The sequence below is a fragment of the Battus philenor genome, unplaced genomic scaffold, assembly GCF_028537555.1.
Source record: "Battus philenor isolate CCGP_79_NKW_IND1 unplaced genomic scaffold, ilBatPhil1.0.hap1 SCAF_8, whole genome shotgun sequence".
Lineage (NCBI taxonomy): Eukaryota > Metazoa > Arthropoda > Insecta > Lepidoptera > Papilionidae > Battus > Battus philenor.
Genome location: NW_027181748.1, coordinates 8,670,917 through 8,689,358, shown reverse-complemented (window position 1 = coordinate 8,689,358; position 18,442 = coordinate 8,670,917). Strand labels below are relative to the sequence as shown.

At 29.1% G+C, this 18,442-nt stretch overlaps 1 protein-coding gene across 2 annotated transcripts in view; it reads left to right on the top strand.

Moving 5' to 3' along the window:
- Positions 1–18,442, top strand: part of mub (poly(rC)-binding protein mub) — a 167,377-nt gene that overhangs the window by 82,654 nt on the left and 66,281 nt on the right. The window contains exon 2 of one of the 2 annotated variants that reach the window (XM_068775269.1): positions 5,852–5,889. The exons of the other annotated variant lie outside the window; for it this stretch is intronic. The gene's annotated coding sequence lies outside the window, so the exon portion shown is untranslated. The remainder of the gene's footprint in view (positions 1–5,851; positions 5,890–18,442) is intronic. 2 annotated transcript variants of the gene reach the window in all.

The window sequence follows — 18,442 nt, the reverse complement described above, 5'->3', positions numbered from 1 at the left end:
TGAAAAGTCACTTTGTACGAATATTTGCAGTTACAAATTTTATAGACTAATTAATAATGATCGTGAAAAGACTTTAAAAACATTATTTACTACCCCATCACTTTTATGAAATCTAATTGAACAATATCTTATATTAAGAATTCTTTTTCACAAAATCTTGAAATTAATAGCATTTCTTTATAATTGTGAAATGGATATAATAATAAAGCTCTTTTGGATTTTATAATAAACTCGCGTCGCTAAATTCCTCTGTATATAAAGCGAAGAGAAGGCGCGATAAAATCTCAACTTTATACAACAACGAATATTATTAAATTACACAAACATAAAGGAAAAATTATTCCCGTGTGAATATCGTACATTGCTTTGGAATTTCTGTCTTTTGCAATTTCAATTCAATATCGATTTAATTCACAGCGGTTGTAAACTTAGTATGTGTTATTTAGGTCTTAGTAAGCAAAACTAAATAATCTTTTCGAAACTCTATTTAATACTTTAAAAAAGGAGTTCTTACGAAATTTACGATATGAAATTTATTTCTTACTTTAGAACTAAAAGTACCAAAACGGGAAAATGACATATCACTTGGCGATTATTTTTAATATGAATTACATTTTTATTATGAATTAGACATAAAATAGTTATTTATCTGTTTAGGAGTAATAGAAGAAGCAGAAATCCAATTAACATAGAAGAATATTATATCGTTTATATATATATACATACATACATATATACATATTTATATAGAAAATATAATTTATATAGTTATTAATATATATTTAATTAATATATATATTTATATAGAAAGAGAGAGCTTATTGTCATAAATATAATATAAAATTATTGTTATTGTGCATAAATATTGTTTTTTTTTTATATTTATAGTTTAGGATAGTTCATTTATACTATAACAAAGTTAAACAAGTTGATGATGAGATGTTAATAGGTTTTTGCTTTGAAACACACAAAATCGAGGATTATTTATTCACGAGTTTATCCTTAGTTGTTCATGTTATAAATTCAGAATTTTAATGAATTTAGTTTTTTAAAAAAATTGTTTATCTGATTGTATTGATATTTTCTTCTGTTTACTATATATTTAAATTTTATCTAAATAAAAAAAAGAATTTAATTCATTCAATTTAAAAAAAATACTTCTTACAGAATTGCAATGAATTTCGAACAACAAGGAGAAGTCATTTAATTACACAAGCTGTCTTATTTATTGACAATTAAAAGACAGCAAAACAATTAGATTATTATTTAAAATGATTTTCTAGTTATGTACATTAAAATATTTTGATTGTGTTATTCTAACTCCGGCTTAAATTGATAAATACATTTGAAAATATCAATAAGACAGCGACAAGTTTGGGTCCTTGTTTAGAATAGTTCACAAAAGCTTTGCGTTGTAAAGTTACTACAGAAGTTTGCATAGGATCTGAATTCACTCACTGCCATCAATCCTCAGCTCCCTTTATTTGCGCACATAGTAAAGGTCAAAGCTCAACTCAATCTAGTTAATGAAATATTGAGACTCTGAAATCTTGACGACTGTTCAGAAACAAAAAAATTAATTTAGATCTCTAAATATTTTACAACAAATTAATTTGTTACCAAAAGAGGATACAAATCGTATTTTTCAATATTTTGGATTAATTATTTTAATACAAAAATCATTTATCAAGATTTTCTTTCAGTTTATTACTATTATTTTTGAAAGATCTAGTTGCCTTGCGTAATGGAATACGAAAGCTCTAATTGCTACGATAACGGACAAATCGATGTGTCTGGTTCGTCAATCGCGCTGTCAAGAACTCTGTTAACACCCTCTTCCGAATGACCTTAGTGCTTTCTCGCTATACATTATACCAGTTTGTTCCAAAAAATTCTTAATTGTGCACGTAGAAGATCTTATATTTACACCATATTTACTTATGCGTACACGATGTTTACTTATTCTTATATTTGTAACAAAATTGAATTTTACGAACATGTTTACGGTATTTAATAAAATTGAGATAATTTTTAATTTAAAAGCTTTGGTAATAATAACTTATTGTTATATTTGAATTCATCATGATTAATTTTTAATTCTGTTTTTTTTTTATAAAATGATAATCCAAACTCGGTAAAAATCACGTAATAGAAAGTTCTTAAATTATATATAAGTATAAGTACACATTATCGGATATATTTCATTATAAAGGATTATTGTCTATTAGCGCGAAAGCTTTAAATATGTGAATGAATATTTTATATGTCAGCAAAAAGCCCATAGTCAATCACCAATAAAGTTATCACTTTGAAACATAAAACATTTTTTTCTCTATTGGAATACGACAGCCCAATAACTTCTCGCTGTACAGAGTCTGCAGGGGCAAATGGTAAACAACAATTAATTTTATTATGTAGTGATCCGTATTTCAAAAACGGTTTTTCTTACTGTGTCATCATTACCTTACTTATTATTTCTGAAGCCATTGATTTTTGAATTAATACCAAAGGGGCTAGGTATTCACTCCCTTTACACGTACATAATAAATAACCCTGTAACAACTTACAGATGTATAAGATTTTTCGTTATAACATTAAATACAAACATAACATCGTTTGAGGGGCAGAATATTTTCATACTTAACGCAAGCTTATGCATAACAGGTATTTATATGCGTAGTGATACGACGAGTCTGGCATGTGCGATAGTGCTTAATCAAAACTTCAATTAAATTTTCGTAATACCTTTCGTCGAACGGCCTCACTGGGGAGATCGCACAAATTAATACCTATTAAATATATACATAAATAAACTATAATAGTTATTGCTGTTATGAACTCCGTTTTAGTGTGATGTTATTGAAAATTACTTCAAATTATTTTTTTGTTTATAGATTACATTGTATTTTATTGGGGTGAAACTTTAAGCTTAACTTTTAAGCTTATAAGTTTTTAATGTATGATGATTTTTAATGTATCCAAAAATGTATAAAATCAGAAATAATAAATAGCAAAATTATAAAATAGTAAGAAAAATCTTAATCAAAGTTCGGATTACTACATATTAAATTTAATTATTATTTACTTTCTGTCCCTGCATATTGGTACTACTAAAAGTTATGGGCCTGTCGCATTTTAGAATTTGATCACTTTGTACAGATTGATGGGAAATAGATGTAATATCTTCAAAGCTTTTTGCTGACAAATGAGTTATACATTCACCTGTTTAAAGCTTTTACACCTATAAATAATTACCCCGTGTACCGATAACTTCCAATTTGTTTTAATTAGGCAAATTATCAATTTGACTAATAAACCTTTTCCCTAAAAAATATATAAATTTTTCCTTCATATCAGTAAGTAAAAACTAACAATAAATTTTAATCTTGTCTCGATAAGTTATCTGTATATCGTATACCCTAAAATCTCTAACGTCAAATTCAACAAGAAAATTCAAAACCAATATACATATAACGGGCAAGAATCTTTTAATTGACAGCTGTACAAAATAAATTAATTTTTTATAAATTAAATTGTGTAAACTTCCATAACATTGGATTTTTATAAATCTTTCGAAAGCTTTTATTAAAAGTGACTTGTTATGTTGTTTCATCTTTTCTTCTGCTTTGGGACAAAATATTTTATCTTTTGTAGTTTAGTAACTTTGGCATGGCATTCGTAAAATTATTAATGTTGATACCCGCTCGGGGGAGTTCGTGAAGGGTAGGTATAAGAAATTTTAAAAAATTGTGACAACGAATGTTTCCAACCTGTGTTTCTGTTAATATTTTTATTTAACTGAATAATTAACGAAAAATATAACAGCTAATTATAACAGATTTTTCAAAGAATTTACCCTGCCTCGCCATATAAATAAAATTCCTCGGAGTGTCAAAACTTTCACACATCAAATATATACATAGTTCGTATAAATGATGTTAACTGGTATCTGAGATAATACAAACAAACGATACTTTAAAGATGCCAACTCTTCGGTATTTTTGCCATTTGTCTTCCGAGGTAATGAGTGTAGACTAATGGGGTGCAAGGCGAAGCCAGTAATTTAGAAAAATGACTTCGAAGACGGACCTCGTTCTATTATCGTTGTTCCCATTTAGAAGTGTAAAGTTAAGATAAGATTTAAGATCATTTATTGTCTTGTTGCCGAAAGAAATGTCTTTATTTAGAAAGTGCATCAACCACGCATGCTAATAGATTTTTTTCATGTTGAAATGATTGGTAAAGAATTTCCAATTTTAAATTAATTTTTTCAAATCTTAGTATCAAACATTGTTATAGTTATTGTCATAAACTATATTTCCATGTAAATGAATATTTTAAATTTTTATATCAACACATTTTTATAATTTTTTTAGCCAGATTTATGTTATTTTTATGGCGAGATTCTTGTACAGCTGTATCCACTTCTAATGATGATACTCAAAGTCAAAATAGCTTTATTTTACGAGATCATTACAATAATTTATAATCATCAGGTTGAAATTAAGTTTACGTTATTTCGTATCGCTCCATATGCTGAGAAGAACTAACAAAAAGGTCAAAGGAGTTTGTAATTTTTTTGATGATTGTATTTACAAAATTTTTCATTAAAATTAGAACAGTTTATTTTAAACATCTTTATCGATAACGTACTCTCAAATAGAGAAGTATGCCTTTTAGCAGAGCCTGTGCTTAAAAGCGTTTGTTTTATGTTATATTTTGTGTCTGATTATATTTTTGTGACTGTCGCTGGCGGATACAAAAAATAAAATAAAACAAAGAATGAAAAACTGTAATAATCCATTAAACATAAACAAAAAGTAACAAAAATTTCCTTCATTACTAAAATTTTCTAAATGATGTGTAAAATCTTTCGATTTACTTTTTCCTGTAAATAATCAATAATGCAACTACAGAAGATACCGCTGTCGGTAATTATATTGAATATGTCATATGTGATACAATAAAAACAAATCAAAGATTTATTAAAAAAAATTTAAAAAATCTGGAAATGCAATTGCACATTTATCAAAGTTCTTAATTTGGTTTGTCTTTTAGATGTCATTGTATTAATATGTATTTTTTTTTCAAAGCTAGATTATACCATTGTTCAGATTTACGATCAAACAGAATTAATTAGAATCAAGTGCTTTCAAAGAGGAAATGTAATTTATTAAAGAAACATCTAGCAAATCCTATTGATCTGAGCACAAATACTTGTGGAAACGAGTGGTTTACTTAGGACTCTCGGTAGACGCCGGCAACCGGGAGACAGTTAGATTAGTTGCTGTGCTTGAAGTATCATAATATTCTCGGAGAGCGATTTGAATCGCAATAACATCTCCTTGACTCCGATTCACTTAACTGTAGGGTTTAATAAAATGAAGACAATATTGTCTTTCACGAGAAACTTACCGCAATTTTTAACATAACAAATACCATGAACCTTGTTAACATTATGTGTTACTACATGCATTATATTATTCTTTATATAAAAATGTATAACATGATAGTTATTTTCATTTAATTTATCCTACAATTATTTTCATTTATAATTATCTCAGCCTAGTCTAATCTGTAACAATATAGTTGTGCCGGATTATTTTGCCTCAGCGACTAACCAGAGAGTGGTTAGTCGCTGAGGCAAAATAAACAAAGTACTACCTCAAAAGAAAAAAAAACCCTTAGCAGTGAAATAAATTGCAATCGAGGATAACTTTTTAATTTATAAAATTTAAAGGGAAAGTTTTCAAGAAACCATCTTTAAATCGTATGTTATTGAAGACATACAGCATCCTATTTCAAGTAAATTTAACTATATATTAATAACGTTTTTCTTTTTTCTTTTCAGATTAACGCAAAAATCTTTTCGTCTGCGAATTAAATAACGTAAGTGCTAATAAATCTTTTTAGGATATGTTACTTGATTCAAAAACTTATTAACTTAGTTATAGAATAAAAGAAGTTCCACGTAAGAAATCGTCTTGACAAAGATAATAATTCCACTTAAAGAAATATGAAACTATAACATACTATAAAGCTCTTAGGCAACCAATTTTATATTTTGTTTTTTAGTACAACAATTTTATACATTTTAAATAGCGAAGTTATATGCATCGAATATAAATTCGAAAAATTAAAAGTATTAGTTTTTTTAGGTGACAGGTTATCGAATTAATACAGTTTTGAAATTAGTACGTGATTAATATTGTAGTATACTTTGTATAATAGCGTTTATCATAAAGGAAAAGACGGGCCACATCTCGTTAACAAACAAAAATCATAAATATTTAATTCTGAAATGTATTCTATAGAGTTCCTCACTGACTGCGAGTACATTAAAGCGCTGAGCGCGAAGTTTACAAACTTAAGGAAGTTAGTAAACTAATGCGTAAGGATGCACAGATTGGTGCTAAACACCAATTTGCCCAAATGTATATTTACCAGCGAAGTTTGTCTCCTAAAACCAACAGTAACTTTCAATGACAAATGTCTACGTACCGTCGGGATCAACTAACAGATGAACTGTTTTAACGTAGACTTTATTTTAAACATGGCATACAAATTACAATAACATTTTTTCTCTATGCTAAGCCTTTAAATTAAAAATATGTAAAATATTGAAAAACTGTGATTGAAATTGACGTATAGGAGCTCCAGAATATCCGCAGCTAACGGTTTAATTGGCGTAAAAATAACGACGTAACTGCGATTTACTAGTAGGCCTGGCAAATGTCAACCGCTGAAATTTTGGTTTTGTTCTTCACTTGTATTTACATATAAATCTAGCGTATCTACATACCGATTCTCTAATTTTTGTAAAATCAAATGTCAATTCTCATTAAATATTATTTTAAATCACGTGCATTTAGTACGATAAATACTTTTCTACATGGTGCGAAGCCATCCTGGTGTAATAATAATCTACAGCAATTGATTTTTGACCACAAATTTATTAATTAGTTTCTATTTACACCTCCAGTGGGTTTGACTAATATATGCATACAACTTCTTGACTACAGAGATACCCACTGCCAGGGTACCTTGTTTTTTGTTCAATAATTATCAAAGAAATAACGATTTAAACAAGGCAAGTATTGATTCGCGTATTTGATTTCTTCCCCATTATACTCGTACGCAACGACCTCTTAATTCGTGTCGATATTTTTGATAGCATCTTTTTCTCCGCTCTCGGATAAATCAATTTAATATAAATTAAAAAAAAAAAAAAAACAAATTTCTAGGCCCACTCTACCGATCATTTTTGACTTTTTGCCTAATATTTTCTACCTTATTTTAATACATATAACTAACTCTAATTTGAAAATTTCGTACAAGTTTTTTTTCCATTTCCTATTCTTTATCTATTAATATTTTCTATATATTTTATATCTCACAGGTGCAACTAAAAACTGGGTACGTCTGTTCATTTGATATTTTTTATTTATTCTTGTATTTGTAACCATGTATTTCAATGTATCTATGTATGTATAAATAAATATGTATAAATATAGTTATTGGTTATGGATGCTTTTAAATAGTAAATGTATAGCTCATCAGCAAAAAGATTTAAACTTTTTACAGCTATTTCAACTATTCTGTATAAAATGTTTATAGTGTAATATGTAACATTAATTTATTTTTTCAATAGGAATTCTGCAAACCAATAGCTTCTGTCAGTATAATCTCTGGAAGGGCAGAAAGTTAACAAAGATTAATATTAAAAACGAGAAGCACAAAAAATTAATACGCGTTTTTTTGCTAAACTGTGGTTGATTATTTTTAAAACCATTAATATCATAAAGTAGTTGAACGACTTGTAACATAATTGTGTTGCTTTTTGGCAAAAAAAAGCTATTTATTCTTCCATTTAAAGCTTATACGCCTATAACCATTCAATCATATCAACGAATCATTCCGTATAGTAACATTTTATCATTTGCGGACAACATTATCTTGCATTCATCAGATTGAAAACTCATAATTATGATCTTAATTTAATTTATACGTTATGCTTAACAGCGTTCGAAATATAAAAGGAAACCAGAGCTACCTTCATTTTAATACACGACAAAGATGATTAACTCTTAAAGATAACGAGTCAGCAACCTTCTTTGTTGTGGAAGATCAAAAATTTTTTAATCATACTTAATGCCTCTTATTTTTAATATTTGATAATTAATCTTGGAAACCGGCCATAAGATTTTTGTTTAATTATTTTTAAACAAATATTGTTATTTAAGCTGCTTTTCATTGATACATGAAAATTCGGACATTGAGTTTATTTTTATTTTTAGGAAAAAAAAATTACTGTATGTTTAACGTTTAAAACATTTGTGGTAGGCTATAAGGTTCAAATTTATAATAAAATATTTAAGTAGTTTGGCTCAAAAAGTATTGATTAAGAGTGTAACTATTTTTCACATAAGATTTAAAATAATGGCAAATAAACAATTTGTTATGCGAAACAACCATTAAAATACCAATTTCTTTAAAAATATCTCTCATAGAATCTCTAACTTTAATGTTATAAATAGTCGGCACAGCTCTTTTTTTTTGTTGTTAAATAAAGCATATGCCTTACCACTCATACTTTGAATTTGAATAAAATTGCCTGGCTTCTACCTAAAGAATTTTTTTTTTGTTAAAATTCAATTCTTTTCAAATAACAGTTCTCCACTTAAAGAAACAATAAATAAGAGAGGACTGTAAAAAAAAAAAACAATTAGAATATTTTATAAAGTTGTTGTTTGCAAACACTTAAGCAAGATTTCCCTAGACAGACCAATTTATAATCAGTTATATTTCTATTATACCCTAACGCCTTTTCTTCATAAAACATGTAAACGTGGTTCTTGCTATTTTATTCTAATAGCTCTCAATATAATTAAATTTCCAACGTTAATAACAACTTTAATAATATTATGAGAAATATTTTAAAAAATACCAACTAAGCAGACGCCTGTGCTGTTTGTATATATGCATCAGTCTTAAGTAACTTCCTGAACTTCCTTAAATATTTATGAGACCCTCCTTCTTACGCTGTACTAGTATAATGTAAGAAATTTACTCTTCAGAAGTGTGAACCTTTTTAATCTATTCAGAAATACACAAAATTGTATCCAGTTACTTAATATCTAAAAAGCTTCACGATTCATTAAGTAGTCATTAATGAAATATTTATCAATGCTTATTAATATATCGCTTAAACCTAACTGTTAATAATTACATCATAGTAATAGGCATTTGATTTAGCACATTGGATATATTACATCAAAAATATTTTATAAACACAATCGGTTTTAACTACTATACCTAAATTAAAAAATATCATAAGCATATAATAAGATAAAATCGAGATGATCTTAGGAAAATGTTATGAAAATGTTCAGTTAATTAATTTCTAAAATGCATCGAATGTAATTGAATCTGGATTTATTTATTACCTATAACGAAATCGACTAACTTCAATTCCTTTGCTGCTAATTAGTTAGATGTTTTCGCACCAAAATTTTATCCTTCAAGAGCCACTGCTAAAGCTATCAAGTATACTTTTCATAAAAGAAAATGACGTAGTTAGCCTAAACGTAAGTAAAAGATAATAATGCAACGAAGTTAAATAACGTGAAAATTTTACATTTTTTAATAACTTTACAATGCAATAATTGTACAAGAATCTAACAATTTAATATAAAATTACTTGACATTTATATTTTTTTATTCACTTCTCCAAATTATTATCCATTTTGGATCATTTACGTGTTCTTCACGAGAAGAATGCCAGAAGATCCCAATTAAGAAGTATTGTTTACCCACTTTCTACCTGGCTACATACAGGGTTTTTAAACAGGGTTATTATAACGTGACAAAAGCCTACAATCTAAGTCAGATCATTTAATGATTGCGTAAACAAATTTCCATAAAAAATAGTGAAAGTAATAAAAATCCTAAACACTACAATAGACATATTTTACTTATTTTTGTTTAATACACTTTTAATATTTAATAATAGCTCAAAGACATTACAGGAAAATTTCTTTAAGCTTACATAATTTAGCTCAGCAATTTAGCACAAGCTTTGGTATTTTTGGAAAAGTTTACGCAAAAAAAAACATTGCAAGTTATTAAAATAAATATATCGCTTTTTGTTCTTGTCCAGTTTTTGGTTTGTTAACACGTAAAGAATGTAAATTTGGGTTATCGAAAAGTACTACAGCCGCGCGAACTCAATGAAGCGTCGCATACTATGCGGACGTCGGGATAATCTCGTTGAAAGATTTGATTTTCCACTAAATTTGATAGAAGTAATGAAATACTCCCTTCGGATTTTCTTCTTACCCTTAGGGATAGAGTTTTAGAGAAAATTTGCCGAGACTTCTAAATGTATAATCAACCTAAGGCAACATTTTTTTCAAATTGTATCTATGACAAAACTGACTTGGACACATTAATATAAGAAAATTTTATTTCTTAAATAAGGTAACATATTTATTTTTATTTTATAAATTAATTGACGACATTTATATATCCTTACGTTCTTCACAGCTGAGAATATACACACAGAATATAAACATTAATAGTTACACATCGCCTGTTACGAAGTGTACATCATTATCAATTCAAATAAATTAAGATAATATATCAATTCAAATAAATTAATAAAAATAAAAAAAAAACAAGCGAAGCAGAGTATAATATTGTATGATTGTGTGTATAGAGTGAGTGGAGTGTGAATTCGATTAATAAAATCATTCTAGTTAAATACAGTATTAACTACAGCAAACAGTACATGGTCGTTGTGGTTGCCGTTTCAGCCCATCGACGCCGACTGGAAGACACATCCCTCCCCTAAAGATATCTATGAGGGTATTTACCATAATCGCCACGCTTGTCAGGCGGGTTGGCGATCACAGTGTAGTATCGTGGTACGCACAAAACGCTGCTGCCCATCCTCTTGAAAACTTGTTTTTAAGCAATTAATCTACAAAGTGTGAATTACATTTAAGACATGTATCTTGCAAGTCGAACCACCAATCGCAAGTCCAAGTCCTCTAAAACATATCGTGTATTTTAAAAGCGATAAACAAAGCTAGCTTTTAATATTCGTATAAACATTTATTATTTGTTTGTGATTGTTCTATTTTTATAACGTTTATTAAAACAATTTAATATATCCAGAAAGTATTACATAAATACAAAATTACGTAGCTACTGCTCAATGCTTTTTCTCGCTAACAATAATTTAGCTATCAACAAATATCTTTACCACTGTACACAATTATGAGACGACAGAAATGTCTACAAGACAATAAGCAGGGAATATCTTTCACAGTGTATGTATAATTTATTTAAAACGCATTTTAAGTAATGAATATACTCGTGTCATGTAAAAATATATTTCGTTCATATGTTACGCTGTTTTAAATTAGAGTTTGTTTTGAATAAAACTCCTACATTAATATTTCACATACAATGTATTTATTAAAATTATATATACGAAATATTATTGCATGTAAAATATGAACTGTACTTTGTACGTTGCACTAACTTTTAATTATTTTTAATTACTGTACCTAACAAAATCAAAATTTAATGAAGTTTTGGTTTATGAATTTATAACGTCTACTATTAGATTATTGATCTTAGTTTACATTACGATTCAATAGTTGTGTGGCGAAGTTTAACAGGTTAGGTAGGCAACGTTAGAGACAACACCTAGCGAGCTGGAGCACAAAAATTAAAATGCTTGGATGAAAGAGAGACAGTTTATTTTAAAAGCCATCCGCCTACAACTTCAGATGCACCAACGCCGTAATAAATTATTTATCATGCGAATGAAATAATTTTTACACATAACTTTTTTACACACAACTCATTTGTACATAATCAAACATTGATTCAAAATTGATATAAGATAGTCTTTAATTCCATATTCCATCACAACACTAAAGATTTAATACAAATTCACAACAACAACACCTATGTCACTTGACGCCGTTCGTCATTTTTTTATATTTCATAATATTTATCGGCGTAAGACGCGGTTTTGACAACCGCCTACAATCCATACGCCGCGCGTCCTTACATTTCGCGCATGCGTAGACCGATGGATTGACAGATAAGCGAAAGCATCTTGAAAACTGATTATTTCGCTACAGTTCTATACCTATTTAGTAATTTAATATCGGTAAACAAGTACTACGACGTTGTCGACGAAATAACTAAAAATAAATACATATGTGGTAGAGGTAAGAGCGAGAGGTATCAAAGCTGCATCAAAGGTGTCAATATAAATATATATATATACATGTATACATGTATGTGTATATGTATATATTTATATATGTAATGCAAGGTAGCCAATGTAAACCTGCTAGGTGGCTCGTCAGCCCCGAACGCCGTATCCGGATCCCCCTACGATGCAATGGACTCGGCAACCGAACGGGAAACCCATAAAACGCTCAATAATTACATCTATATATGTGTAATGTTGGGATAAAACCTCTTAAGCAGACAGAGAATGCGGATCACAGGACGTATTCGTTTTCATCGTCGTGTCAGCTGATAGATGCCCCTACTAAAAGGCAAAGACATTCTCCGCATACAGCGACCAAAACCATGTCATCACAGAGCACGCATTGGAAAATCTTAATTATATTTTGGATTCTTAAATCTACATTGATTTGGTTCTGCTAGGAGCTCATCGCCTAAAACCATAAATCAGATTTCTTAACTGTTGGGTTTTTTGTAAGTTACCTCCATAAACAGTTTGTCCAACAAACATTTGTAGCAATTTTAGATAAAAAAAATCTAATTTTAGTGTATTGAAAACCGATAAACTCACATCACGTTAGGTTGCGAATTGAAATATACGCGTAGCTTCAACAAATGCTTACTAAAGATTTGATATATATAGGTTAAAAATAATAAAGAGATCTATAGTTTAAATATCCAATAAACTAACAATAAAATTTTATAGAGTAAGCAAGTTTTAACATTCGAATTGAAATGTTTGCAACGACTCGGTTTAAAGAGACATTTTCAACGGGCCTCGCCTTGGTTCTCGCCTTCACTAAGTATATTTCGTCGGTACATACCTCTTATTCAATTTGCGAGCGAATCAGTTCCGCCAACCAGATTATCTTTCATGTCAGGCTTTACACGCTCACTAGCGCTTTCGCACATTCAACAAATGTACACTTGCAGTAAATTTTCAATTTAGTCTTGCTTAAAAATATACTGCGACTAGAGAGAAACTTATTTCTTTTTGTATCAAGATTGTTTATCTCGTTTAATGAAAATATGTTTATAACTGTTATTAAATTTTCATTAATATTTATTTTTGATTAAACGTAGCAATTTACGTTTAAAAATCTACATGAATAGGAATTGGTAGAAGAACAATAATAATAGGGTTTTAGAAGTACACGACATTTGTTAATAAATATAACATTGATAAAAATGTGTAATAAATAGGTAAGTTAATTAAAAAAATGGAGAATGCAATAAAGATCTTTATAGCGAAAATGATCTTTACATTGCTAGCGCGAAAGGTTTTCAAAGAAGCAACTAGTGAATTCCGTAATGGTTAAGCACTTGGCACATGTATAGAGCAGGGTGCAAACGGCCACTCGGCTCCGTAAACATTTGCCCAATAATTGTGAGTCGTCAGTTACGCTTCTGGAATAAATATTCGTTTTCCCCGTGAGGAATGTCCCCACAAATAGCTTCAACAGAAATATTTCTTTATTGGACTAAATTATGACTTACTGTTTTATTAACAAATAACTCTCTGTTTGTTGCTTGTTGTTTGTTCAGGGCTATTATTGTTTGTGTTAATATATCGTAAACCAGGTAAGCAACAATGTGATTCTGTTCAACCCGCAGTAACATTGACACTCGGTTAAGTAAACCACAAACATTCAACGCAACAATACTATTTGCTCAGTTCAACAAACTTACTATTGCTACAGTTCGTTATGAGTTAATTAATCAAGAGAACGTGAAAATATAAAAATATCTATTTGTTAATGGGTTTTTTTTCAAAATGTATGTAATATGTATATGTTGTACATCACTGTCGTTGCATTTTTGACTTGTACCCAAATGTTCTCTGTGAGATACATGGTGGATAGCTATCACCTTGCTGTGAATGTTGCAGTTTATAATACTTACAGGGAATTATATAAATATTTTTACCTGCACGTGTATCTGTATTAGAATTACTACCTTTAGTGAAAGAGTAAAAAAATACTTATTTATTTTCTTTTCTTATTGACAAAATAGCATTATCGCTTTACAGCATCGGTGAGAACGCAGTCAAATACTGTTGACAGTGATCACAAATGTAAAAAAGTCCTGTATTCCATTTTCCTACATTCCTTTTTAGCGATAGTTACAAAAATATTCCCAGAACTCAATAAATGCGTACTTAGACCATTCCTTATCTAACCACTGTCTCCCATCGTAAATAGAGCGAATCTCACAAGAGCTCTTTCTTCGAAGCTCCATCTAGAGGTCCTAGGAGACGAAGGATATGTGAATATCCACTAATCTTTCTCCTCTCCTCCACTCTCTACTTTAGGCCATGTAAAGAATTTGGATTACTTTACACATTCTTATCCTACACAGCCCCACCGGTATCCAGACACGAAAAAATACGAATTTTGGTGCCTAGTAAAACTTGAACTTTTCTGCTTCTACGTCTCTCAAGAGCATACAAGTACGAAGCTTTGTATACCACACTCTATCCTCACATTTAATTAGCACATACAGATTTTGTCAGCTCAATCGAAGTGTCAATTTCGGCCACGAAACCGCCATATATGGCTCTACCTTAACTTCGGCGTGGGTAAACGAAATATGCGTATTGCCTTAAAGCTTCACAACTAGACGAGAACTAGAAAAAGAGAGTTTCACTACAACGTATTTCATCCTAATTTTTTTTCTTTTACATTTATATACATACGCTCATTGTTTAATTCCATTTAATTTAAAATCAACTTTTTAACAACTAAAATATAAATTAAGTAAATAAAATTAAAGTCTAACTACAATTATTTCCGTGTGGTAAAATATGTAGAGATTTTGTATTCACCTTTTTATTACTTTTTAATACATACATATTTACAAAAATAGACCTTGTTCAAGTCGTCGGAAAAGTCTGGATTCCGTTTGCTTCCAACCTGTACTGTTGGAAATCTACAATACGAGGAAGCCCATGTGCTACAGGGGACATGCAATTATAAATTATAATTGTATTAAGCATTAATGATAATAATATTTTCAAACATTAATTATAATACAGCGTAAATAATTAATCCTTATTCCAAAAACTTAAAATATCTATGATGCTTTTAAATTAATCTATGAAATTATTACTTTACATTGTAGAGTTAAAAATTCGTTTTAATATAATTTTTAAAACACGTGCAAAAAAATATTTGTTGTACATGTTTTAAAACGGAAATATTTCTGTTTTGGTGTTAATTTAATATATAATAGTATTAACTTAATATAGTATTATCTAAATAAAATTAATTAAAGTTTATTATTTTCTAGTAAATCGTCGTCGAAAAACTCATTTTTCTTCAGTTTACAGTATGCCTTTGTTACTTAAATAACCTTTTTAACAAGGTATGGTATTAAAATTATATTTAATTATAAATTATATTTAAGGTATTGCGCACAAACATGGGCAATAATAATGGGTAGATGAGAAGGTCATAATAAGTATGACAAAGTACGTAAACCTGTTATGACTTACTCAAAGAATTTCAAACATGTTTCTAAAATTTGTTTTCATTATTGTAGTTAAATAATAACAGAAGCGTAACGCAAAATCGAATACTATTAAAGTAAACTTTAGTTACAAAACAGTTGCGATCGAACGGTTCGTTTAATCCAAATTCAAAATTAAATTAACATTTAGTAGGTATCAGATTAAATTAGTTTTCCGCAACGGAGTTCCTCTATGCTTATTTATTAGACTATAAAATCATTTTATGATAAGGATATAACTTTAAAAAGCCCGTATAAATTTCACTATCTTTCCTCGCCTGAACATGAGTTTCAATTCGCAAACATTAAATTTGATATATTTTAAATTACAAATTATAGTACATTGTGATAAATAGGTATGAAAAACTATCCAATTAAAACTTTGAATTTATTGCTAAAAGCAAGCAACTATACCATAACATTTAACTACAGTCATGTGTTTTTATCTTGTACATGGCAATTCGTGTACAAATGAAGGAATAGATTTAAAATTGCAAATAGTAATATATTTTCTGCTCATTATCTTACAATACAAATCTCTCCGTATAAGGCTTTTTTGATCAATAAATAATGTTGTTATCAAAAATATACGAGTTTAAAATAAATTATAATACCCTGTATATTTTACACACAGATAATCTAATAGAAAAATATATTTTATAGGTCTTTGTAATTTCGTAAATAATAGCAAACTAATTTGAGAAACTAAGGATGATTTACAAATGTTACCTCTTTAGTTTTCTCGTCAACTTCAGTTAAGTTAGAACAAAGAAAACGTTATCTGGGCGGCACATTCACACAATGAGCTGTCACATCGAACCGCGTTCAAATACCCCTGCTGTTAGTATTACAATAACGTTTATCTCAACAGTGTCCTCTTTTACACGTGACGGCGAGCGACAAGGACTTCCGTGGGTATCAATCGCTGGGCTTAACAATGGCGACTCTTCGGTTCTTCCCATCAAAGCACTATGTATTGTCTGTTTCTATACTCATACTTTAGAAATACTATGAATAAATATGCTATAAAATATTAGTTCATTCATTTATAGTAATATTAGTTTACCTTTAATATGTTTTTTTTTCTTGGTTTTTCAAAAAGACATTTGTTCTCAACCAAACTTAAAAACTGTTTTAGCTACGTAAACAAGAATTTTTCACCTATTTTCATGAAATTATTTTGCTGTTAACTGGCTGCCCTAATCTATTATCTTTATATATATTATTATTTTATGTTATCTTTCCTGTATCTATGTATATATAAGATTAGCATACCATATTATATTACGGAAACAATCCAACCAATTATAATCTTAAAATTCAAAATCCATAACGTGATCAATTAATTACAGCCACCATTTTATCAAATATTTAAGAATTTTATCACGTTTAAAAATTTTAATAAAAGGATAAAAATTTTAATGCAACCATTTTGTATCTTATTGATCCTTATAGATTTTTTATTAGTCATAATTTCCGAACCCTACCAACAAAATTCTTCTTAAAAACTTAAAGTTGAAACTAGATACTTAAGAGATAAGTATGAAATACGTACTCTATGAATTCTTTGTGGTAGTATAAACTGGGCACCAACAATCTTAAGCCACATAACAACATACTTTAATCACTAGTTTATAAAATATAATAAAAAACAAAAAGGCCTTCACGTGCACTTTATTGCACTTAATTCTATAATTAAAAATTTTAGGACTTAAGACTAAAGTGCAGTTTAATTATTTTCAGTATAAATAATAGTAAATAATCATATCTTCGTCATCGCCATTGACGCTCATTTAGACACAGACGGAAACTTAAATGTGAGCAATGGCAATCCTATATAATTAATACACAAAGTGTTAATTGTATGAGACTGTATCCCGGAAATCGAACCCGCGACCACGATCGCAAGTTTTAGTACAGCTTCCACTTCTCGGTTATAAAAATTAATCATATAAAATTAAAAACTAATGAAAGTTCGTAGAGAAATACCAGTATTAAAACAAGATAACTAGCACAAAGTTCGCTGGCAGATTCATTAATTAAGTGTCAAATTACACATCGCATACAGAAATTATCGAGCATGCGAGCTTGCAAGTGGTCTGCTTGGGTGTAACCTGAAGGCCAAATGGCTGACTCTGTCAAACTACTGAAAATTAGTTTCAGAATTCTGATGAAAAGTTTAATTGGTTCTTCATAGCCAATCTGTGCTCGCCACTGTTGCCAATGAAAAGTCCATATGAGACTTGATCGACGAACAGAAAATTGGATCTAACTTAAACAACTGTAGCCACCCAACTATAAGTTGTTAGAGTAAAACAATTTATATTTCTTTATAAGGTATCTATAAAAGTATAACTGCTCGTTAATGGTTTATTGCTCAGAAAAATAATTTGCCAATTTCTTTCCTTTTTTTCTAACAAACGTGACAATTTAGTCATATTAGAAAATTTAGAATTGACTGATTCAAAAGACCGGTCCATTGTGCTGATCTAGGAGAGCGGCCTATGCCTTCACCTGTAATCGTCTATCAGTCAACATGATAATGATTGAGAATTGCAAAAAGTTTTTTTTACTTATGTTAGTAAATCTTTGCTGTTTGATATAATAATGACAGATTCCAAATTTATATCTCTGTCATTCATATATACACAAAAAAGTGTAA